The following is a 23,271-nucleotide window of genomic DNA, read 5'->3' on the forward strand; positions in this document are numbered from 1 at the left end:
TGCTGCATGACCTAGTGAGGATTTCCAACAACATCTTTGCAAGTTTAAAGGAAGCTGTGTCAGACAAGTTTCTTGAGCAGAAGGTGGTGAGTGACTAGAATGTACTCTCCTGGGAGTCGGTAAAAGCAGAAACAATCGCAACGTTCAAGAGGCATTTGGACAGGCACATAAGCGGGCATGGGTTGTCAGGGATATGGATCATATACAGGGAGATTGAATTAGTTTGGAATAGCATCATGATCCGCACAGACATAGTGGGCTGATTATTCCGGTGCTGTGCTGTTCTGTTTTCCAGGCGGTAGAATGTATGGAGTGACAGTTAATATTTTGAATGGAATATGTCTCTTCTTTAGAACATACAGTAAGTTGATGCATTTTGAGAGAAGCAATGTAGAAAGGGAATATATAATTTAAATGGCACAGAAACAGAGAGCGTGACAGCAGGAATGGGGAACAAAGTGTACAAATCATTAAGGTGAGAGAGAACATAAATTGTTTTGAGGAAAACATATGGGATGCTCCGCTTCATTAAGGGGGGAATGATAACAAACTCACGGAAAAAATGTGGTTTGGAGATGCCGGTGTTGGACTGGGGTGTACAAATTTAAAATTCACACAACACCAGGGCGGCACGGTGGCACGGTGGCACAGTGGTTAGCACTGTTGCCTCACAGCGCCGGAGACCCGGGTTCAATTCCCGCCTCAGGCGACTGACTGTGTGGAGTTTGCACATTCTCCCCGTGTCTGCGTGGGTTTCCTCCGGGTGCTCCGGTTTCCTCCCACAATCCAAAGATGTGCAGGTCAGGTGAATTGGCTAAATTGCCCGTAGTGTTAGGTAAGGGGTAAATGTAGGGGTATGGGTGGGTTGCGCTTCGGCGGGTCGGTGTGGACTTGTTGGGCCGAAGGGCCTGTTTCCACACTGTAATCTAATCTAATCTAATAAACCTGATGAAGGAGCATCGCACTGAAAGCTAGTGTGCTTCCAATTAAAGCTGTTGGACTATAACCTGGTGTTGTGTGATTTTTAACTTTATACACGGAAAAGATGCTAACCCTTGACAAAGCTCTAGTTAGGTCACAGACAATCATTGCATCCAATTCTGGTCAACAGATTTCTGATCAGAATGAGGAAGTTAAAATACCACAGAGGGGCCAGTTCCATAATTTGCTTCTCTTTCAGGACATGTGGATTCCACCATATCCCCAGACAGACGAATTGGCCCTTGCCAGACAAGACTGAGAGTCCTGGGCACAAGCCTGTTAAACTGCCTCCCGGTCCATTGTCTTACATCCCCTCCATATGAGCATAGGTAAGTGAATGCCCCATTAACTGAAGGAAGAACCCTTCTGCCTTAATCTCTTCCCATCAACACATAAACATGAACAATACGATAATCAGTTTCTGTAATCCATCACACGTTATCACAGGACATCGTCATTCATCAAGCTTTGTAAGGTCATAATTACCTACTTTAAACTATCTGTTGACAATCGCCCATGTGACTGATATGCCTTTGTCTAATTCCTATTAAATATACTGTCTCTGTGGGTAAGGCAGAGATTCAGGAAGAACAGCCTCTGCAAGTAGACACTCAGCTACTTTAGAGATGCTTTGAAGCTCTCGCCGGCTGTCCAATAATAAAGCTACTGCTGTTGTGCAGAAAACTTGCGTCGTCTGGATTTGTGGAACAAAATAGGCATCAACAATGAAGGATATGAGTGATCTTCAGAGTATAGAGTACAGACTTACTGGAGTAGTTCACTGATGAAGAAAATGCTGTCACTGGATTGATTTGAAGAAATTGCTATTTTCTTTAAAGTGAAGATGTAGAATATATTTTTGATAGAACGTATAAGATTACAACAGACCTAGATATAGCAGACAAAAATATCTGTATTCGATAGGTGATGGCATAAGAATTAAGATCAGATGTAAGGTTTTGAGACAGCGGGAGTTGAAAAATGTGGTGCTGGAAAAACACAGCAGGCCAGGCAGCATCCGAGGAGCAGGAGAATCGATGTTTTGGGCATAAGCCCTTCTGCAGGAATGATACTAGTGCGCCAAGCGGGCTGAGATAAAAGGTAGGGGTGAGGGAATTTGGGGAGGGGTGCTGGGAATACGATAGGTGGAAGGAGGTGAGGGTGACGGTGATAGGCCGGAGAGGGGGTGGGGTCGGAGAGGTCGGGAAGAAGATTGCAGGTCAAGAAGGCGGTGCTGAATCCGAGGGTTGGGACTGAGATAAGGTGGGGGGAGGGGAAATGAGGAAGCTGGAGAAATCTACATTCATCCCTCGTGGTTGGAGGATGCCTAGGCGGAAGATGAGGTGCTCTTCCTCCAGGCGTCGTGTGGTCAGGGTGTGACGATGGAGGAGGGCAAGGACCTGCATGTAATTGGTGGAGTGGGAGGGGGAGTTAAAGTGTTCCGCTACGGGGCGGTTGGGTGGGTTGGTGTGGGTGTCCCAGAGGTATTCCCTGAAATGTTCTGCAAGTAGGCGGCCTGTCTCCCCAATGTAGAGGAGACCACATCGGGTGCAGCGGATACAGTAAATGATGTGTGTGGAGGTGCAGGTGAATTTGCGATGGATATAGAAGGATCCATTGGGGCCTTGGAGGGAGGTGAGGGGGGAGGTGTGGGCGCACGTTTTGCACTTCTTGTGGTTGCAGGGGAAGGTGCCGGGAGTGGAGGTTGGGTTGGTGGGGGTTGTGGATCTGACGAGGGAGTCGCGGAGGGAGTGGTCTCTCCTGAATGCTGATAGGAGTGGAGAGGGAAATATATCCCTGGTGGTGGGGTCTGTCTGGAAGTGGCAGAAATTACGAAGAATGATACGATGTATCTGGAGGTTGGTGGGATGGAAGGTGAGGACCAGTGGGGTTCTGTCCTGGTGACGATTGGAGGGGTGGGGTTCAAGGGCAGAGGAGCGGGAAGTGGAGGAGATGCAGTGGAGAGCATCATCGACCACATCGGAGGGGAAATTGTGGTCTTTGAAGAAGGAGGCAATTTGAGTTGTTCGGTATTCGAATTAGTCCTCCTGGGAGCAGATGCAGTGGAGACGAAGGAATTGGAAATATGTGATGGCGTTTTTACAGGGGACAGGGTGAGAGGGGGTGTAATCTAGGTAGCTGTGGGAGTCGGTCAGTTTATAGTAAATGTCCGTGTTGAGTCAGTCACCCAAGATAGAAATGGAGAGGTCTAGGAAGGGGAGGGAGGAGTCTGAGACAGTGCAGGTGAATTTGAGGTCGGGGTGGAAGGTGTTAGTAAAGTGGATGAACTGTTCAACCTCCTCGTGGGAGCACGAGGTAGCGCCGATACAGTCATCGATGTAGCAGAGGAAAAGGTGGGGGGTGGTGCCAGTGTAGCTGCGGAAGATGGACTGTTCCATATATCTGACGAAGAGGCAGGTATAGCTGGGGCCCATGCGGGTGCCCATGGCTACTCCTTTGGTTTGGAGGAAGTGGGAGGTTTGGAAGGAGAAGTTGTTAAGAGTGAGGACCCAGTTCAGTCAGTCGAAGGAGGGTATCAGTGGAATGGTAGTGATTGGGTCGGCGGGAAAGGAAGAAGTGGAGCGCTTGAAGGCCTTCATGATGGGGGATGGAGGTGTATAACAACTGGATGTCCATGGTGAAGATAAGGCGTTGGGGGCCGGAGAAGCGAAAATCATGGAGGAGGTGGAGGGCTTGGGTGGTGTCCCAAATGTAGGTGGGGAGTTCTTGGACTAAGGGGGACACGACCGTGTCGAGGTAGGCAGAAATGAGTTCAGTGGGGCAGGAGCAGGCTGAGACAATGGGTCAGCCGGGGCAGTCACGTTTGTGGATTTTGGGCAGGAGGTAGAAACGGGCGGTGCGGGGTTGTGGGACTATGAGGTTGGAGACGGTGGATGGGTGATCTCCTGAGGTGATGAGGTTATGGATGGTCTGGGAGATGATGGTTTGGTGGTGGGGGGTGGTGGGGTCATGGTCAAGGGGGCAGTAGGAGAAGGTGTCCGTGAGCTGGCGTTTAGCCTCAGCGGTGTAAAGATCAGTGCGCCAAACTACCACTGCGCCTCCCCAATCTCACCATCAAACCAACAAAAACCTCCACCCCCGTCCGCTCCAACACCAAACTCACCATCAAACTGGCAAAAACGCCACCCCCACTTTGAGACAGTGGGAGATGAGCCATTGTTTCTGCTGTCTGTATTGGCTGGAAATATGCAGAACATACTGCCTATTATGGTAGTGCAGGCAGAGGAGAAGATGAATAATTGATAAAAACAATTATATCCGATCTGAGGGAAGTAAACTTGCAGAGTTTGGGGGAAGTATAGGGAGCGAGAATATGGGATTCTGCTACAGAGAGCCAGCTTGGATTTGATGGGCCTCTCTCTGTGCTATAATGCATTTTATTTGGACTTGCTTAACTTGCTCTGGTCACCGATTAAATTGTCATTGAGGTAAATCTGCTCAGGGTTCCTACACAGACTAATACAGGCTGTCCCTCCACAGCAGGAGATAATGTTTACTGTTTTATACTGGGTTCGGGTGTGGGGGAGGGGAGGGGGTGTGACGGTGTGTATAACAGTGCCAGCATTTGTCTGAAATGGCAAAACACCAGTGAAGCCACACTAGGGACCGACTCTGGAAATGTGGGGAATGCCAGAAAGGAATTCTTTACCCATCCCACCTGGAAATTGGCCAAACCAGTCAGACTGGGGAGAAGCTGTTCACCTGCTCTGCTGCTCTGTGAGTGTGTGGTTGGGGGGAGGGTGGGTGGGAAGGGATTCACTCAGGCATCCATCCTGCTAAGACACCAGTCAATTTACTCATAACCACAAGTTGAAGGATTTTTTTTCTCTTGTTCACACCAAGTAATGAACAATGGTTTTGGCAGTTCATAAAGTTTTGTATATAGAGAACTTAGTTTTGGAAATGTTCACAACATCATTGAACATGCAGATTCACACTGGGTAGAGACTTTTATTTTCCTTTATTCATTGCAGGAGTTGGATGTTGATGGGCTATTGACATCCATCTCAGAACCATGTATCATGGGGTTTGTTTCTGATGCCTTGTTATCTATTGGGGATAAAAACAGTTTCAATTAGCTTTCTGTTAAATGCATGGCAATCAAGTCAATCCCATAACTCTCAGGCAGATTAGTTTCTTTTGAAGGACTCTCCATCTCCCCAACCTCTTCCATCCTCATCCCCAACAGCACAATAATCTCACAGAGTCTCTTTGTGACTCTGAATGAGACAATCTGATCAGCTGCTTCTTTCCATACTCCTATGTCGGGTTGGATCTTAAACTCCCCTTGCTGCAGTTGTGATCCTGCATCATTGTACAGAGTTGCTTGTATTTCATGTCTTGGCCTTTCAGTGATCATGATACTGCATGTTGCTTCTTGTGTATGGGGCCGACAGTGTAAGAGTTTAGCTCTCTCCTTCCACCAACTGCAGTAAAATTGTACTCCAACAAAACTTACAGTAAAAGCAGCATGAATATCCAAAAATGAGGTGTTAACCTGATGAAGTTACCAAAGAGGACTACTTGTGTTCCTAACAGCAGAAGCAGCAAGTGATAGACAGAGTGAAGCAATCCGGGAAACAACAGAACAGATCGAAGCTCTGCAGTCCAGCCATGGACTGTTGTCAATGAAGTCAGAGCACAGCTGGAGTTCTGAGGACAGTTCTCTTCAAGATATTAACCAACAAGAATGTCAGACTGGATTAATTATCATAAAACTCAAGTCCTTTTGATATTCATATATTTACAATCAGTGTTCAATTCACCAAATGTAGCTGAAGGTAAAGATAATCTTCAAGTGATTGTAACAGTGGAGACATCTGAATACTTGATCAGCAAATTAAAGCCTGTTGTGTTTAGATAGTAATAATTTTAAAGATATTTTTAAAAAGTAAGGTGACTTGAGTATAATGGAAGAAGTTGATTGGTGGGTAGCTGATAATCTTGTTTTAATCTGAAGTTAATTTAGGATTAGTTAACAAATAAACACATGGTAGGGAATCCCAGGCTCATGGAGTGCACATCCAGTTCCATGTGGGAAAACCAGGACACTTCTTGTCTGAGCGACAACCACAAGAACACGGAGGTGACGTGGGAAAGGTCAGGAACACTCGTTTGACCACAGCTAAAGTACTGCACACACTTCTGATCCCCACATTCCAGGGTTGATGTGATCACACCAGAGAGGGTACAGAGGAGATTGATCAGAATGTTTCTCCGATTGGAAAATTTCTGCTCTGAGGAAAGGTTGGGTAGGCTGGGGATGATTTCCGAGGAGGATGAGCTGAGATTTAATTGAAGTGATAAAATGCTGAAGAATACAGATCGAGTGGATAGGGAGGAGCTATTCATTAGCAGAGAGGTCAGAAACTGGAGGTTTTAGATTGAAACTAATTCTCAGAAAGAAGGGGAGGGGAGAATTCATTTCACTCGGAGATGGTGAGTCACTGATGGGGTGGCAGAGGCAGTAACCAGCATCACATTAGGACAAAAGGTTATGGATGTAACTGAGATGCTGGAACATGCAGGGCTGCAGACTAAAGTCTGCAGAATGGGATCAATGTGATTTATTTGACATTTCTCCAGCATATTCAACTCAAGTCGAATTTGAGAATTTATTAGCATCATCAGACTTGATATCCAAATGTCGGAATAAATTTATCAGAAAGTTACAGCACAGATCGCAGCCACTTGGCCCATCCTGTATGTGTTGGTTGTAATAGAACTATCCAGGCTTTACAGCATTCTATACTCACCATTGACAGCAACAATTTCAGACTGTGATCTCTGCCCTCTATGTTCTTATTATCTGTTTTTCAATGTATTTCTTTGACAGCTGCACACCTTGTTTCCTAGTTTCAATCCCAGCCTGAACACTATTCCCTGTGGCCTTGAGGGACTACCATTTCTGCTGTTTAATCTCTCCTGCCTTCCCCTGTGTGACAGACTGTCTGTTTGTCCTTGTCTCACCTCCTCCTTGCTCACAACCTGTTACATTTCTGATGGTTCCCAGACCTCTGTGACTTCACTGTGTCCCCTTGGGTCAATGGCACGAGTTTTGAATTCTCTTCCTCCAGAGATAATTGGAAATCTTTCTGGTTGCAGTTTCTCCCAGATTTTATTTTTAAAAACAGAGCATTTGTATCAGAGTCAAATATTCGTGAGACATCATCCACAATTCCGAGCATTTGGATGTAATCTGTGACCCTCCCACAGATGTGCAGGTTTGCTCTATTGGCTGTGCTAACATGGCCTGTAGTGTGCAGGTTTAACGGGTTGGGTTAGCCATGGTAAATGAGAGGTTATGGAGGGAGGGTGGGAGAGCAGTTCATTGCAGGCTTGATGGACTGAATAGCCTCTTTCTGCACCTACGGGATTCTGTGACTCTAACTAGCTGTGATTGTCGTCATGTTTTCCTCATGCCCGGTTCATTCAGTTCAGGTACACATACTGCCTTTGTGTTTCTGTGGGTTCTCACTCAATCCTTTCCTTCTGTTTTATAGCAATTTCACACTGTACATGAGGGTGAAAATGCATTTTTAAATACAAATACTCCAATCGAAACCCGCACAGGTCAGGAGCTGTTTCTGCTGCTGGCATCACTCACAAGGAACAGGAAAATAAAGGTTCAGTCACAAATCTTATAGGAACATAGAGGTTATAATCACCAGGAAAGTCTTAACAGCTTAAAACTCTTTTCGCAAGAGGAGGCTGAGAGACAACCTGGTACAAGTAGGAAGCTTTGTGCCTGTGTTTTCAGAGATTTGTGGTTGAAATCATTGGGATAGAAGCATGCGTTATTGCCCCAGGTCATCAAAGGTGCTATCTAAATGTGCATCTTTCTTTCTGTCTTTCTGTCTGAGTTGACAATCAGATGGGTTGGTCAGTGTCTGAGTGTTTTCCCTCTTCATGTCACTGAGTCTCGGAAACTGTGTTAATTCTGACCTTGACCAGCCTACATGTGAATCCAGACCCTGAATAATGGGGTTGACCCTGGACCATCTTCTTGGCAGTCAGAATGATTGACAAATGCTGCCCCAGCAAGTGTTGCCATGATCCCATGAACAAACAAAATAAATCCAATCGCTGTGGTTACTTGTGAACTCGCCGGTGTTTCATCAAGCTGGATATCTGAGTGAACTGCTTCCCACACTCAGAGCAGGTGAATGGTCTCTCCCCAGTCTGTATTCGCTGGAGTACAGTGAGGCTGGATGGTGTCCTGAACCCAGCCCCACAGTGAAAGCTACTGAATGGTCTCGCACTGGTCTCCTGTAACCAGGAGAGATGATATTCACCATCCCGAGGGATACTGGGTAAAGACACCTCCAAAAGGGATCTATTGAGAGTGGACCAGGAGAAACTGCTCTCTTTCATGAAAGAATCAATAATGAGGAGGCACCGATGTCAAGGGATTGACAAAAGAAGCACATGTAACATGATACAAAGTGTTTTCATGCAGAGACAGTTTATGGTCAGGAATGCACTGCCAAAGAGTACAATGGGAGCCAGGTATAATGAAGAGAATAGAATTGAACAGAACAGTTATTGGAAGAGGACCAATGGGAAGGTTTATGGGGTAAAGGTAGAAGAATAGCATTCGGTGAGGTGATCCTTTGGAGAGCTGATGAGCCAATCAGCCTCCTTTTGTGCAGTAACAATTCTGTGGACATTTAATTCTGAGCCCTCTAAGAAAATATCAGGGCAGGGTTTGTAAAGAGGTCAGATTGAATGAGGGTCTTGGTGAACAAAAGCGAGACACAGATACAGAGAGGTTTTAGGATAGATTGAATCAAATGTTACCAATTTGCACGGCAACAACATTACAGCAGTTACAAATGGGATTCAATAAGAGAGTGGAATTAGAGCAGCAAATAAATCTTGAACATTTATGCAGCTAAAGGGGATGCTGGGTAAAGACACCGCAGTTAGTGCTTATTTCATTCAAGACATATCAGCCAGGGTGCACATCGTCCTATATCTATCCTATTGAGCTCTTGAAGAATTTTGTTCATTTCAAGTGTTTCATATTTCAGTCCTCCAGAGAAGACAGCTTCATGATCCTCAATCTCTCCTGACAGGACAAAGCTGCTAATAGAATTCAATTCACTGGGGAATGTTACTGACTGCTTCATGGATTGGAATTGGCAACTAAGACTGTAAGGTTACTGTATAAACTATCTTCAATTGTATTGCCAGATTGCCAGACACATGTGGGGCTTTAAGAAAAATAACAACTTACAGGCATTGAGTGTCAGAGCGCCCACTGTTGTGTGGGCATCCTGTTTAGATACGATCTATTGATAATTGTTAGAATCAACTTATACAGACTCCATAGAAGTGGTCAGAACATTATAACGGTCATCGAAGCTGGTAACACATTTCCCATGGGTTAAAGGTCGTATATGATAGAGTAGGAACGAGTTTGGCTAGTAAAGTCCAGTTATTCAAAATCATCCTAATTTACTTTCAGAAACAAGTGAGAGAAAGCCACATTATTGCATTAGTCCAAATTTAGAATTTCAGGAGAACTAAAGGGAGAGCTGGTGTTGGGAGCTGTAGTAATGAAGGAGATAAATTTGTTTTACAGAGAGAGTTCACAGATGGGAAACTCAGCTTTAACATCACATTTAACACTCCCAATTCTGCAGGTCCTGAACATTATACATAATACGGAAGGGGAAAGCAGCATTCCCAGCCCAGAGAAACCATTCGTGTTGTGCATGTGGTTGAGGATTTAACTGGTCATGTGATTTGGGAAGACACCAATGTGATAGGACCAGGGCAAGGTTGTGTAAATGTGGGGATTGTGGGAAGGAATTCACTTACCCCTCCCAGCGGGACACTCACTGACACAGTCACACTGGGAAGAGGCTGGTCACCTGCCCCATGTATGGGAAGGGATTTACTCACTCTTGCAATCTGCTGAGGCACCAGAGAGGTCACAGAGGATTTAGACTCTTCACCTGCTCCATGTGTTAGAAAGGATTCATTCAAATCTCTCTCCTGCAGAGACATCAGTGCGTTCCCACCGGGGAGAGGCCATTCACCTGCTCCATGTGTTAGAAAGGATTCATTCAAATCTCTCACCTGCAGAGACATCAGTGCGTTCCCACCGGGGAGAGGCCATTCACCTGCTCCATGTGTGGGAAAGGATTCGCCCAGTCTTCTGATCTGCTGAGACCCCAGTGAGACCACTCTGGGGAAAGGCCATTCAGATGCTCAGTGTGTGAAAAGGGTTTCAGTGATTCATCCCTCCTGCTGATACACCAGAGGGTTCACACTGGGTAGGAGTTGTTTACCTCTCAGTGTGACAAGGGATTTGCTGCATCTTCAACATGACAGAGACCAGCGAGTGCACACAGGGAAGTGGTCATCCCCCTGCTCCGTGTGGGGTAGAGTTCACACATCACTGCAGGACTCTGATTCTGCAGTGACTGTTAATCAGAGTCAGGAGTGGACCTTGTACACGATGACACTGTTGGAATATTGATGTTGTTGTGGTGTTAACCACATTAACTGGGCTGGAGTTGACTGAATTTATATTGCCACTTTCTGAAGCTCAGGATGTCTCTCTGAGCACAAGGCTACACAAACAGCAATGTGACAATGAGCAGGGATCATCTGTTTTGATTTATATTGGGATTGAAGCACCTCTGCTTCAAAGCACCAGGTACAAGGTCAGAGGCCAGCCTTGGTCAACGGCCTGTGTGGAGTTTCCACATTCTCCCCACGATAGTGTGGGTCCTCTGGTTTCCTCCCACAGTCAAAAGATGTGCAGGTTATGTGGATCAGTCGTGCTACATTGCCCATGGTGTCCAGGAATGTGCAGACTAGGTGGATCAGACATGCGAAATGCAGTGTTACAGGGATGGAGTGCAGTGCGTGGGATGTTCTTCAGATGGTCGGTGGGATTTGATGGGCCAATGCTCTCCTTCCACACTGTTGGGATTCTGTTCTATGATTGAGGATAAACGTTACACAGCAGGGTGTCCCTGGAGAAGGAGCATGTGGTGTGTATCAATGCTCTCAATGCCTTTAGATAGAGGTGGGCACCGCAGGGGATATGTGCTTTATCTCTGTCGCTGCCCCCTCCCTACAACTCTGCCTTGATTTAGTCCCTTCTCACTTTGTCACTTGTAATGGTTTGCTTTGCCTGTAAGGGGTCTTGTTTGGAAATATTCAATTGGTTACACGGGTGGCTTCCTGCTGGTAACAAAAAGCAAAATGGAGTAATTTGATGTTGATGGTGGGAAGGTTGCACAGCTGTGAGAGATAACATTCCTGGGTAGGAGAAATGGGGGGGAAAAAGAACACTTCACAGCTCACAGAACGAGAACTGAAAAGCAGTTAAATCAAACCAAAGGTTCTGACAGGGAGGGAATATTTCCTTGGAGTTTGAGCAACTGGGAAGTGATGGTGTCCGGGAATAGACAGGATTTTGTTTTACAGGGCGTTTGAAATTTTAAAAACTTATATTCAGATCGTTTCGATTCTTTTACTTTTATTCTGGGATAAACTTGAACACAAGGTTTGCAAATTTATTTTTTTTAAATGTAAAAGACAAATATTAAATAAAATCCATCAAACCCTCTCTCACTGAAAACTGATGTGGAGGTGCAATCTCCAGGAGAATCCCTGCCCTGCCTACTTCTTCCTACTCGGGCTCCATGGCTATATACATACCTGGGAGATAGCAAGAAGCAGCTATTCGGCTTTTCAATCCTGCTCCACCAACCAATGGGAACCAGCTGACCATCCATCACCTGTTCCTGCTGTGTCCCAATCCCCTTAGATATAGTTCTTTGAGGTAAATTCATCGAAGTCCTCCTTTGGCTTCACCACCTTTTGTTTCAGTGACGTTGCTGTGTTACTGTGTGGGTGTAGGCAGGGGTAATGTGATGGTGCTGCCTCCTGGAGGATGCACTCAGCATCCCTCATCATCCTGCAGTAACATCAACCGCGCTTCAGCAACTAGAGAGAGAACCCATTTCCAGGATATGGGCATCACTGGCTCAGCCAGCATTTATACCCCATCTCTAGTTACCCTTGAGAAGATGGTAGTGAGCTGCTGTCTTGAACCATTCACAGTCCATTTGGTGCAGATAGACCGACAATGCTGGGAGGGAGAGTGTTGCACGATTTTGGCCGAGTGAGTCTCAGTCTTTGGTTCATCAAATGCTGGTTAACGTAATCACGATCTGCACATGATTTTGAGATTTCAGTCTGCAAATCTTCACCATCTAGCACCCTGTATAAAGGAATATGTACAGGTTAGAAATTCAGAACAGACAATTCTAATTTCTCCTGAATATTTTTCCCCTTTCTTCCCCCAAAGCTGTAACCCTCCAGCCCACTTACTTTCTCCCACTGTTCTGCCTCTGCTACCCCCTAATGTACACCTTTCCCATTCTCATGGAGTTACTGATAAACAGATCCATGCCACCACTTCCCGTCCCTGGTTAGACTCTGCACCCTTTCTGGGTTCACTTCCTTTCCCTTCAGTTGCTGCAAGTCAGTAATGTAACAGCAGAATGAAACAAAAGGAAACAGAAAGGGAGGTGGCAGATCCTGGACAGAAGAGGAACCTTCAGTCTGGGAGAAGGTGTCAGATCCTTCCTCGTTTCCCATAGGTCGATTCCCAGCATTACAACGAGTTGGGGATGAACTTGGTTCCACGTGGGTGTGATGGCACATTGACCCCCTCCCCCCAACCGATCAATACTATAAGTAGATGCGTCCCTTCTACAGCCAGTCGGTGTGAAATGCTTTCTGCTAGTTACCCAAAACAAATGCTCCAAAACACGCCCACATTCCATACATGTACAATGCCGGGTTTCCCCACACGTGTGGTCCCTGCCTCAGGGATTGTGGGAGTTGTTGTCCCCATGAAGCCTCTGGAAAGTGAATGAAAATTGTGGGCTGGAGGGTGTTGGATCCCCATTCAGACACACAGGACATGTGGGCTGTCACTGGGTTTTACTGAGACATCTGCTTAGACAACCCGAGTTCTGACGTAAGGAATATACATTCAGCCAATTGTGGGGTGGGGAGGTTAATAAGGGGCAGCAAATTTTAAGAGAGGTGGCTCAGTGGCTAGCACTGCTGCCTCACAGCGTCAGAGAGCCGGGTTTGATTCCAGCCTTCGGCGACTGTGTGGAGTTTACACATTCTCCCTCTGGCTGCGTGGGTTTCCTCTGGGTGCTCCGGTGTCTTTCCACAGTCCAAAGATGTGCAGGTTTGCTGGATTGGCCATGCTAAATTGCCCACAGGGTCCACGCATGTGCCAGTTAGACAATTAACAACAGGAAATGCAGGGTTACAGGGAATGGATGGGTCTAAATGGGATGCTGACTATAGGGTTGGTGTGGACTCGATGGATGAACACCCTGTTTCTGCACTATAGGGACTCTATTCTATTCTCATGAAGAAGAATGTACCTGTCTCCATGTGTTCTGAATCTGTGGAATTCCCTATTCAAAATGCAGTGGATGCCAGGGCAATGAGCAAACTTAATGAAAAGATACAGATGTTTCATTTGCAATGAGTTGAAGGGTGAGAGCGCGCAGGCGGGAAAATCCAGCTGAGAGCGAGGTGAGCTCAATCATCATTGTATTAAATGGTGGAGCTGGTTCGAAGGGCTGCATTGCCTCTCCTGTGCCCAGTGCTTATCTTCTTACGGTAATAACTGGAAAGCTGAATCCAAAAATCACCACCTTCACAAAATGCAGGATACTCAGGTGGATTAGCGTTCCAAACTTAGATAGTGAGGAAGCGAGTAGGAGATAATGATTTTGCAATTTTAAACTGAGGGGACACAGTGATTTATGGTGTTCGACTGTGTAGGACATTCACAGCGTCCAGAATACTCTGTTGGGAATATCTATCCTATACTTTACTACAAAGCCAAGGTCTCTGACAATGAAACCCAAAACACCGCCTCCCCACGTAACCTGATAAAAGACCTGAGAAGTCTGGTTGAATTTAGAACACAAAATGGAAAGCGGGAAGATTAAATCCAATCCAGATCCTGTGCTTAAACAAAGGAGACTACAATATGATGAAGCAGGAGTTGGCTAATGTAGACTGGAAGCAAAGACTTTAGGGTGGGACAGTTGACGGACAGTGGAGGAATATCAAAGCAATTTTTCAAAGTGCTCAGTAAAAACATGTATCAGTGAAAAGGAAGGACTGTCGGAAAAGGAGTAATCTGCCATGGGTGTCTAAGGAAATAATGGAGTCTGTCAAATTGAAATTGAAGGCATACAAATTGGTAAAGACCAAGGAGAAACCAGGAGATTAGAGAAACTTCAAAGATTAACAGAAAGCTTGATGGGATTACGGATAAAATGTAATGAGTAGCTATCTCCAGGGCCAGAATAGCAGTTTACACTGCTGGAGGGGAACCTATTGTGTGGGGAACATATGGCCTCTGTAATTGTTGAAGCACTTAACTGTTACCATAGAGATAATCCTGATCAAGTTAAAAATCACAGCACACTCCAAAAACTTGTATTTCCAAATAAACCTGTTGGACTATAACCTGGTGTTGTGTGGTTTTTAACTTTGTCCATCCCACCCCAACCCTGGCTCCTCCACATCAGAATCCTGACAGACAGCCCCACTGAAACTGAACTGCCTGTCAGATACCTGACTGAGCCACAGGGGTGTGGGGAAGGGGTGTATGGTTTAACCACAAAGTGCTGAACTGAACAAGACTTTTTAACTGCTGTTGCCATGGAGATAATCCTGAGAGATAGTCTCTATTCAAAGTCACAAACCACAAAGGTAGAAAAATGGGAGGCGTACACCGGACAGGCGGGGAGTTACCTGATGTTGTCTGAAGGCATTTTGCACGTAACTACCATGTCTCATCAATAAAGACTCTAAAGAAGACCTCTCAGAGTTCTGTGCCCAGTTATTCCTACCCAGCAGGGTTCAGGAATATGAGTACACAGTAGTCAGTCTTCACAGTGGAGGATACGAAGAACATGCCGGTAATTGATAAGGAGACTGAGGAAGGTGAGGACCTATAAATAACCGTTATCATGAAAGAGTTAGAGCTGGGCAAGCTAATGGAGCTAAAGGTAGACAAGTCTCTTTGCCCTGATAGAATACATCCCAAGATACCAACAGAGTCAGGGGGAGAAATAGCAAATGCACCTAGTCATAGAATCCTACAGCAGAGACAGGCCCTTTGGCCCAAACTGGCCCATGCCGATCAGAATGTCCATCCACGCGAACCCCATTTCCCTGCACTTGGCTCATCTGCTTCTGAAACTTTCCTATCCATGTATTTGTCCAAATGTCTTTTACATGTTGTTATCAGACCCGCCTCAACCACTTCCACTGGCAGCTCATTCCATATACATACCACCCTCTGTGTAGAACAGTTGCCCCTCAGGTTCCCTTTTATTCTTTCTCCTCTAACCTTAAACTGATACCCTCCAGTCCTTAGTTCCCTGGGAAAAAGACTGAGTGCATTCACCTTACCCAGGCCTCTCATGATCTCATACACTTCTTTAATATATTCCCCCTCGGTTTCCTCTGCTCTAAACAAAAAAGTCCTCGCTTATCCAACCTCTCCCTATAACTCAGACCCGAGACCTGGCATTATTCTTGTAAATTTCTTCTGCACCTTTCCAGTTTAATAACTGAAACCTACACTGCATCCATCACATTTCACGCGTTTTCCCCACGGCATTGGAACCGACGTGACAACACCAATGGATTGCAATCCATGATCGATAATTCACTCCGTTACAACAATCCCATTTTCATAGCTTTTTCCATGATGCAGGAATCCTTTTGTCTTTCTGGTTTCATGGTTTTGTATGAGGACAATTAACCAATCTGGGGTTTAACTGCTCCTGGGAAATGTGCCATGATTTTTTAGACTTTCAAAAACCAAATGAAATCTCTCTCTACAGTCATCACACTAACACGGACTTTGCTGTCTCAGTACTTTTTCCAGCCACACTGACATTTGAAATATTCGTCTCTGGACAGAATGCACACCTTTCCTTCCAGATGAAAAGGCCAATGATATCCAGATCGGCACAGATCCAGTGACTATCAAAACTGAACATGAAGTTCAATGTGTATTTCTCAACTACAAATTCCCCCTTTCAGTACTCTACAACAGAGAAAACAAAGTGCTGGAGATCCTCAGCAGGTCTGGCAGCATCTGAAATGGTGACAGATGTAGGAAACATTGCAGCCTTGAAGAAGTGTTTCGATGATCACACCAGGCATGTGTGCTTGATGACCGGTATGGAGAAGATGGGGGCATTGTGTTCAACAGTTTTAGACCAGAGACTCTGACCCCATTTTATTGCGTGTTTCTCTGAGATTCCCTCTTTTCAGAAGCAGGCAGGAGTGGGAAGCAGTGGAGAATGTAAATGATGTGTAACCTTCCTAGTGAGAGGATTCGAGTACCGGAGCAGGGATCCCTTTCTGGAAGGGCCTTGGTGAGACCACACCTGGAGTACTGTGTGTACCTTTGTTCCCCTTTCCCAAGGAAGGCTCTCCTGGTTACTGAGAGAGAGTAAAGGAGGGTCACCAGCCTGAGTCCTGGGATGTGTAGATAGTTAAGGGCTGCAGATGCTGGAAGTCAGAGTTTATACAATGTGGATCTGGGGAAGTGCAGCAGGTCAAGCAGCATCAGAGGGGCAGGAAAGTTGATGTTTTGGTCAGGACAGTTTGTCAGTCCGGATGAATAGTCCTGACCCGAAACATCAACTTTCCATCCCCATCGTATCCATGCTGGTCATCAAGCGCCTATTTATTCTAGTCCCACGTTCTGGCACTCCGTGTAACATCTTGGTGTGATCATCTAAACACTTCTTCAAGGCTGCAATGTTTCCTGCATCTGTCACCATTTCAGATGCTGACAGACTTGCTGAGGATGTCCAGCAATTTATGTTCTTATTGTAGATTTCCACCATTTTGCTGAAGCACATAGAGTCATAGACATGTATACAGCTCCATATTTTGTTGACTCACATTTCTGAGATGGCAGGACTGATGGCTGAAGAGGGACTCAATCCTCGTTTAATCCTCCTTTTCTTTGGCTTTCTGAGCTGCTGACTACATCACTAATATTCTACCTCCCATTCCCTGACCCGAATCTGACCCATCTAAGCCGACACTTGATTTCCCAACCCCCTGCCAGACTAGTTAAAACCTCACCAATGGAACTGCAAAAGCCCCCATCAGATTTGTCTCAGCTCTGCCCAGGAGTAACCGGTCAGGCTGGTATAGGTCCCACCCAGAAACAGTCCCAGTGCCTGAAGAATCTAAACCTTTCTCTGGTACACCATTTCCCCAGCCACACATCCAGCTGATCTACCCTCTTATTCCTGCTCTCAGTAGCACATGGCACTGGGAGTAAGTCTGACCTTATTACATTTCAGGAGCTACATTTTAATGCATCTCTGCTCTCCCTATGTCTCGCTTTCCGGCCCTCATCCCTCTGTTTAGCGATGTTGTTGGTATCTGTGTGTTCCACCACCACGGGCTGTTTAACTTCCAGCTCCAGAAAGTCCTGCAGCCGCTCCATGATATTGCGGATCGTAGCTTTATGGAGGTAACATACCATCCTGGATTCATGCCTGTGGTCACAGCAGTGCCCGCCCTAACCCTGAGCATTGAATCCCCTGTCACTATAGCCGTGTTTCCTCTCTTTCCTCCCGCTCTTTGCAGCGGAGCTCTCTGTGGTGGCATGACCCTAGCTGGTGCTGATTTCCCAAGAAGCTACCCCACCCATTCCCGCCCTTACAGAATCCCAAGCGGGATACAGTATCTGTATGAGAAGGGGATGACCACTGGGGACTCCTGCACCCCCTTCCTGAGCCTTTTCCTTGATCTGATGGTCATCCATTCCCTTTCTGCCTGTGTAGCCCTCACCTGCAGTGTGACTAACTCACTAAACATGCTGTCCATAACATTCTCAGACGCTCCACAGTGAGTCCACTCACAGCTCCAGGTCTGAAAAGCAGTTTCCCAGTAACTGCAGATGGACACACTTGCAGCACACATAGCCGCCAGGCACACTGGAAGCGTCCCTTATTTCCCACATTGTACAAGAGGACCACACCACGGGTCTGAGGTCTCCTATCACAACATCTCTCTACATTCATCTCGTTACTCCCATTAAGAAAATTTAAACGAGTGAGCAACCTTCCTTCACTTCAAACATGTACATTATAATAAAAAAAAACCTTTACTTCAGCAGATATGTCATACTTTAAAAACTGAAATACTCCGCAGGTATCACTGAGAAATTGGCTGTTCCCATTGGGACCACGTGAATTACTGAATGGCCTGAACTAAACTTGAGTTTCAGCTTCACCTTCTCCCAGTCTCACCTCACTCTGTTTACACCCAACTCCAAAACACTCTCATTGAGCCAAGCAGCACTCTCAGTACAGCCCTGTCATTTTCAATGTCTGCTCATACCTACACTGCCCTCAGCCTCCTGTACTGTTCTAACGCATCTCAATGGGAGCTCAGGAACAGCATCTCATCTTTCAGTTCAGCCCTTTGTAACCCCAGAGTCAACATGGACTTCAGCAGTTTCTGGATGAACAGACAGTTGTCAGAATCTGGAATGTTCCACCTGAAATGGTGCTGGAATTTGAGTCCACAAGGAAATTCTATGAGAAGCTTGCAGGGAATTGGAAGTAGGGAGTTTACAGTTAACATCATGAAGTGGGTGACTGGGACTAAATCTGGCATTTGGATAAATCTGTGCTCTCTCTCAGGCCAATACCTCCTTCCACAGCTGCAGGGCCAAGAATTGAACACATACCCAAAGGGTGATCTGACCATGAACTTGAACATCTTTCTGCTTTTTGCTTGACAAAACTATTGGTGGTATTTTCCCAGACTGAACAAACCTTTCTCGTTCCACAGTTAAATGCCAATGATATTCAGACCCTGATGACTCCGCTGACTGTAGAAACTTGTTTTTGAGATCCCAGTCTCAATTATTCTCAATTAATATCCTAGAAAATGAATTCGCAAAACAAAGCTCACAATCAGTGCAAGATGAATAGTGAAGGCGAACACTTCTCTTGGTATGTGTTTGATGTGTAAACACTCCTCTTGAAATCACCCCGCTCCCCCCCCCCAAAAGAGGACATGTGCATGTGCCTTGCTGTACCTTGCCCCAAATAAAGATGGCGGCCATAACCCAGGACCTCTCACTGCATGAGGCCCAAGTCATCTTCCCCTTTGCTGCAAATGTGGGACCAGGATTTTCTAATTCAGATTAACGACCTGCACAGAGTATGACTAAACCCTCCCAGTCTACACTGATACATCTCATCCGGTTTCTGCTGCCACTCTCCCCTTTCCGCCTCCTGCAAACACCAAGGGTCATCACGGGTTCTGTGACCTTTCATCAGAACCGAAAACAGCTGGGAAAAGTAGAATCCCTATAGCGTGGAAACGGGCTCTTCGGCCCAACAATTACACACCCACCTTCCGAAGTTCATCTCACTCAGACCCATTCCCCTCCCTATTACTCTCCATTTCCCCGGACTAATGCACATCCCTGAACACTACGGGAAATTTAGCTGGGCCAATTCACTGAACCTGCACATCTTTGGACTACAGGAGATAGGGGTTAAAGGGTAAATAATAGGTGGGGATAGAGTGTGCAAAGAGAGACAGGAACATTTGGAAAGACAAAGGAGTGAATAACGATCTGGTGGAAGGGTGGAAAGCTGTTAGTGGAGGAGACAGGAACCTGGTAGCATCTCAGTAGCGGTGGTGGAAATGGTGACTGATGAGTTACATTGTGGCTGCAAAAAGGTCCCGGAGCTTCAAGTTGCCTGTCACTTTAACACACAAGACTGTTCCCTGTCCAACATCTCTGTCTCATGCTTACTGCGGTGTTCCAGTGAAGCTTGATACAAGCTGGCAGAACACTCCAGAACATACCAAATGGCTTCCTATTTCAAGGACTGCAATTTCCCCTCCCATGTGGTCAACAATGCCTTCCAGTGTATCTCCTCCGCTTCTCACATCACTGCCTTTGAACCCCACCCTTCCAACCCCAACAAGGATGGGATCCCCCCACTCCTCACCTTCCACCCAGATACAACACATCATCCTCTGCCATTTCCACCACCTACAATCAGACCCCACCAGAAATATGTTTCCCTCCCCTCCCCTTTCAGCATTCCACAGAGACCATTCCCTCTGTGACTTCCTCGTTAGGTCCACCCTCCCCACCAACCCATCCTCCACTCCCAGCACCTTTGCTTGCCACTGCAAGTAGTGTAAAACCTGTGCCCACACCTCCATCCAAGGCACCAAAGGATCCTCCCACATCCAGCAGAAATTTCCCTGCCCACCCAAACACCTCAACTATTGTGTCCTTTGCTCTCAATGTGGTCTCCTCTACACTGGGGAGTCAGGACGCCAAATTGTGGAATATTTCAGGGAATATTTCTGGGGCACATGCACCAACCAACCCCACCACCTTGTGGCCGACCACTTCAGCTACATCCCCTCCGCCGCCACGCTGCCAAGGACATGCAAGTCCTGGGTGTCCTCCACCCCCAAATCCAAGCCACCCCACGCCTGGAGGAAGAACACCTCACCTTCTACCTTGGAACCTTTCAACCACACGGCATCAAGGTTTCCTCATCTCCTCTCCCCCACCTTATCACAGATTCAACCCTCCAACTCGGCACTGGCCTCCTGAACTGTCCCACCTGTCCATCTTCCTTCCCAATTATCCATTCCACCCTCTCACCACTACCCCATCTACATCTACCTAGTCTCTTCGTAGCTCCCTTCCCCCCAACCCCAAACACCCCTCCCTATTTATCTCTCAGCCCTCTTCCCCCAACTCCCACATTTCTGATGAAGTGCTTACATGCCCAATATGTCAATTCTCCTGCTCCTTGGATGCTGCCTGACCTGCTGTGCTTTTCCAGCGCCACACTTTAACACAAGCTGGAAGAACAACACCTCATCTCCCAGTCAGGGACCCTACAATCCTCTGGCTTCAACATCAAATTCAATAATTTTAGGTCCTGAACTCTCCCACGTCCTAGTGTCTTTGCCCCTTACCCCACACACCAGGCCTTTTTATTACATAGCCTGGCATTACACACTACCTATGGTTAGCCACTAACAGTCCCCATAAACAGCTATTCACCCTCCCCCTCAGATCGTTATCCACTCCTTTGTCCAACTGCTCCTATCTCTATCCCCCCTATCATTTACTCCTTAACCCCTACCTTCTGCATAAAAACCAACATTTTTTTCTCAGTAGCATCAGTTCCTGAGGATGTCACCGAATCCAAAATGCGAACCGATTTCACTTCACAGATGCTGCCAGATCTGCTGAGCTTTTCCAGTACTTTCAGTTGTTGTGTGTGATTTACAGCATCCACAGTTCTTTCAATTTACCTGGAGTATCTAATTCAGCTCTAGCAGACTGAAACAGTGTTTATCAACCCTCCCAGTCCACACTAACTCCATCTCTCTCCCAGTCTCTGCATTCTCTCCCACTGCCTTCACACTCAGAGTCCTCCCTCACAGTGACACTGCGCCTGCAAAGCTGATGGTCATGTGTTGGCCTGCTGGACCCACCCCTCATTCACTCCCATTGGCTGGAGGATCATGCCAACTCTCCGATTGGTCTGAAGCTGTGTCAATCAGCCAGGCCCCATTGTGACCTGAGTGGTGGGATCCTCCCAGGTGCATCAGAGGCTGAGGGGTGACCTCATAAAGGTTTATAAAATCATGAGGGGCATGGATAGGAAAAATAGACAAGGTCGTTTCCCTGGGGTGGGTGAGTCCAGAATGAGAGAGCATAGGTTTAACATGAGAGGGGAAGAATTTAAAATGGATCAGAGGGGCAATTTTTTTTCCCACCGAGGTTGGTGCGTGTATGGAATCTTCTGTCGGGAAGTGGAGGATGTTGGTACAATTATACCATTTGGCATCTGGATGGGTATATGAATAGGAAGGGTGCAGAGTGATATGTGCCAAGTGTTGGCAAATGGGACTTAGATTAGGTTGGGATATCTGGTCAGCATGGACCAGTTTAACCAAAGGGTGTATTTTCATGCTGTACATCTCTACAGCTCTGCCCTGTGATGAGCTTCATCATTCACAGTGAATGAGGCAGTATCACAGAGGACAGGGGCTGGGAGCTATTCAGCCCATTGGGGCTATACTCTCTCCCTCTGGAGATGGTACCAGTCAGTTCCAACTCACCTCCCATTTGGACATAGCCTTCCAAATCCTTCCTTAAAAAGTTAAATTTCAAATTTGTTTTGACAATAGCTACTGAATCTGCATTCAGCTGTCTTTCAAACTGTTCCACATGCTCAGAACTTAGTGAGTAAAATAATCTTCACATTTTTAACCTGCATAATTTGCCAGTTACCTGAAAGTAGTTACTAAAAATTGTGACGTTAAAAATTTCTCACTCTGTCTCTCTATAAATGAAATATCCTGGAAACAAATCAACTACTGGTCGAAATCACTGCTTATCCTTCTCAGCTCCAAGGAGAATTGTCTGACCTTCTGCTAACTCTCCATAAAAGAGAAACCTATCTTAATTTTAATTTATTAGTGTCGTAGAGATGTACAACACAGAAACAAACCCTTCAGTCCAAATTGTCCATGCCGACCAGATATCCTAAATTAATCTCGTCCCATATGCCAGCACTTGGCACATAGCCTTCTAAACCTTTCCCAATCACATATCCAATGAGATGCGTTTTAAATGTTGTAACTATACCAGCGTCCACACTTTCTCTGGCAGCTTATTCCATACACGTATCACGTTCAGCTTGAAACTTTGCCCCTAATATCCCTTTTCAATCTTTTCCCTCACGCCTGTGCTTTCTAGTTTTGGACTCACCTAAACATGAATAAGACCCTAGCTGTTTGCCTTATCCATGCCCCTCACGATTTTATCAACCTCTATGGTCACCCCTCAGCATCCGATTCTCCAGTGAAAACAGCTTCAGCCTATTCAGCCTCTCCCTTTAGCTCAATCCCTCAACCCTGGAAACATCTTTGCACATCTTTTCTGAATCCTTTCAAGTTTCACAATATCATTCCGATAGTGGGGAGACCAGGACTGAAAGCAGAATTCCAGAAGTGACTGAATCAATGTCCTGCACAGCCGCAAAATGACGTCACAACTCCTGTACTCAATGCACTGACCGATAAAGGCAAGAATACTAAACACCTTCTTCACTACCCTGCCTATCTATGATTCCACTTTCAAGGAAC

At 46.2% G+C, this 23,271-nt stretch overlaps 1 long non-coding RNA gene across 9 annotated transcripts in view; it reads right to left on the reverse strand.

The window, feature by feature from the left end:
* Positions 1-4,762: 4,762 nt before the first annotated feature.
* The window catches only part of LOC148138575 (uncharacterized), a 52,602-nt gene continuing 34,093 nt past the window's right edge, over positions 4,763-23,271 (reverse strand). For 8 of the 9 annotated variants that reach the window (XR_015753910.1, XR_015753909.1, XR_015753902.1 and 5 more), the window contains 2 exons: positions 11,686-12,250; positions 4,763-5,052 (listed from right to left, as the gene is read on the reverse strand). This is a non-coding gene — a long non-coding RNA (uncharacterized LOC148138575). Of the gene's footprint in view, positions 5,053-11,685; positions 12,251-18,899; positions 19,008-23,271 lie in introns of those variants that run through there. The other variant, XR_015753908.1, reaches the window with a different exon arrangement.

The sequence above is a fragment of the Chiloscyllium plagiosum genome, unplaced genomic scaffold, assembly GCF_037043375.1.
Source record: "Chiloscyllium plagiosum isolate Xiang-an unplaced genomic scaffold, Cpla_swu_hap1 HiC_scaffold_40, whole genome shotgun sequence".
NCBI classification, from domain to species: Eukaryota; Metazoa; Chordata; class Chondrichthyes; order Orectolobiformes; family Hemiscylliidae; genus Chiloscyllium; species Chiloscyllium plagiosum.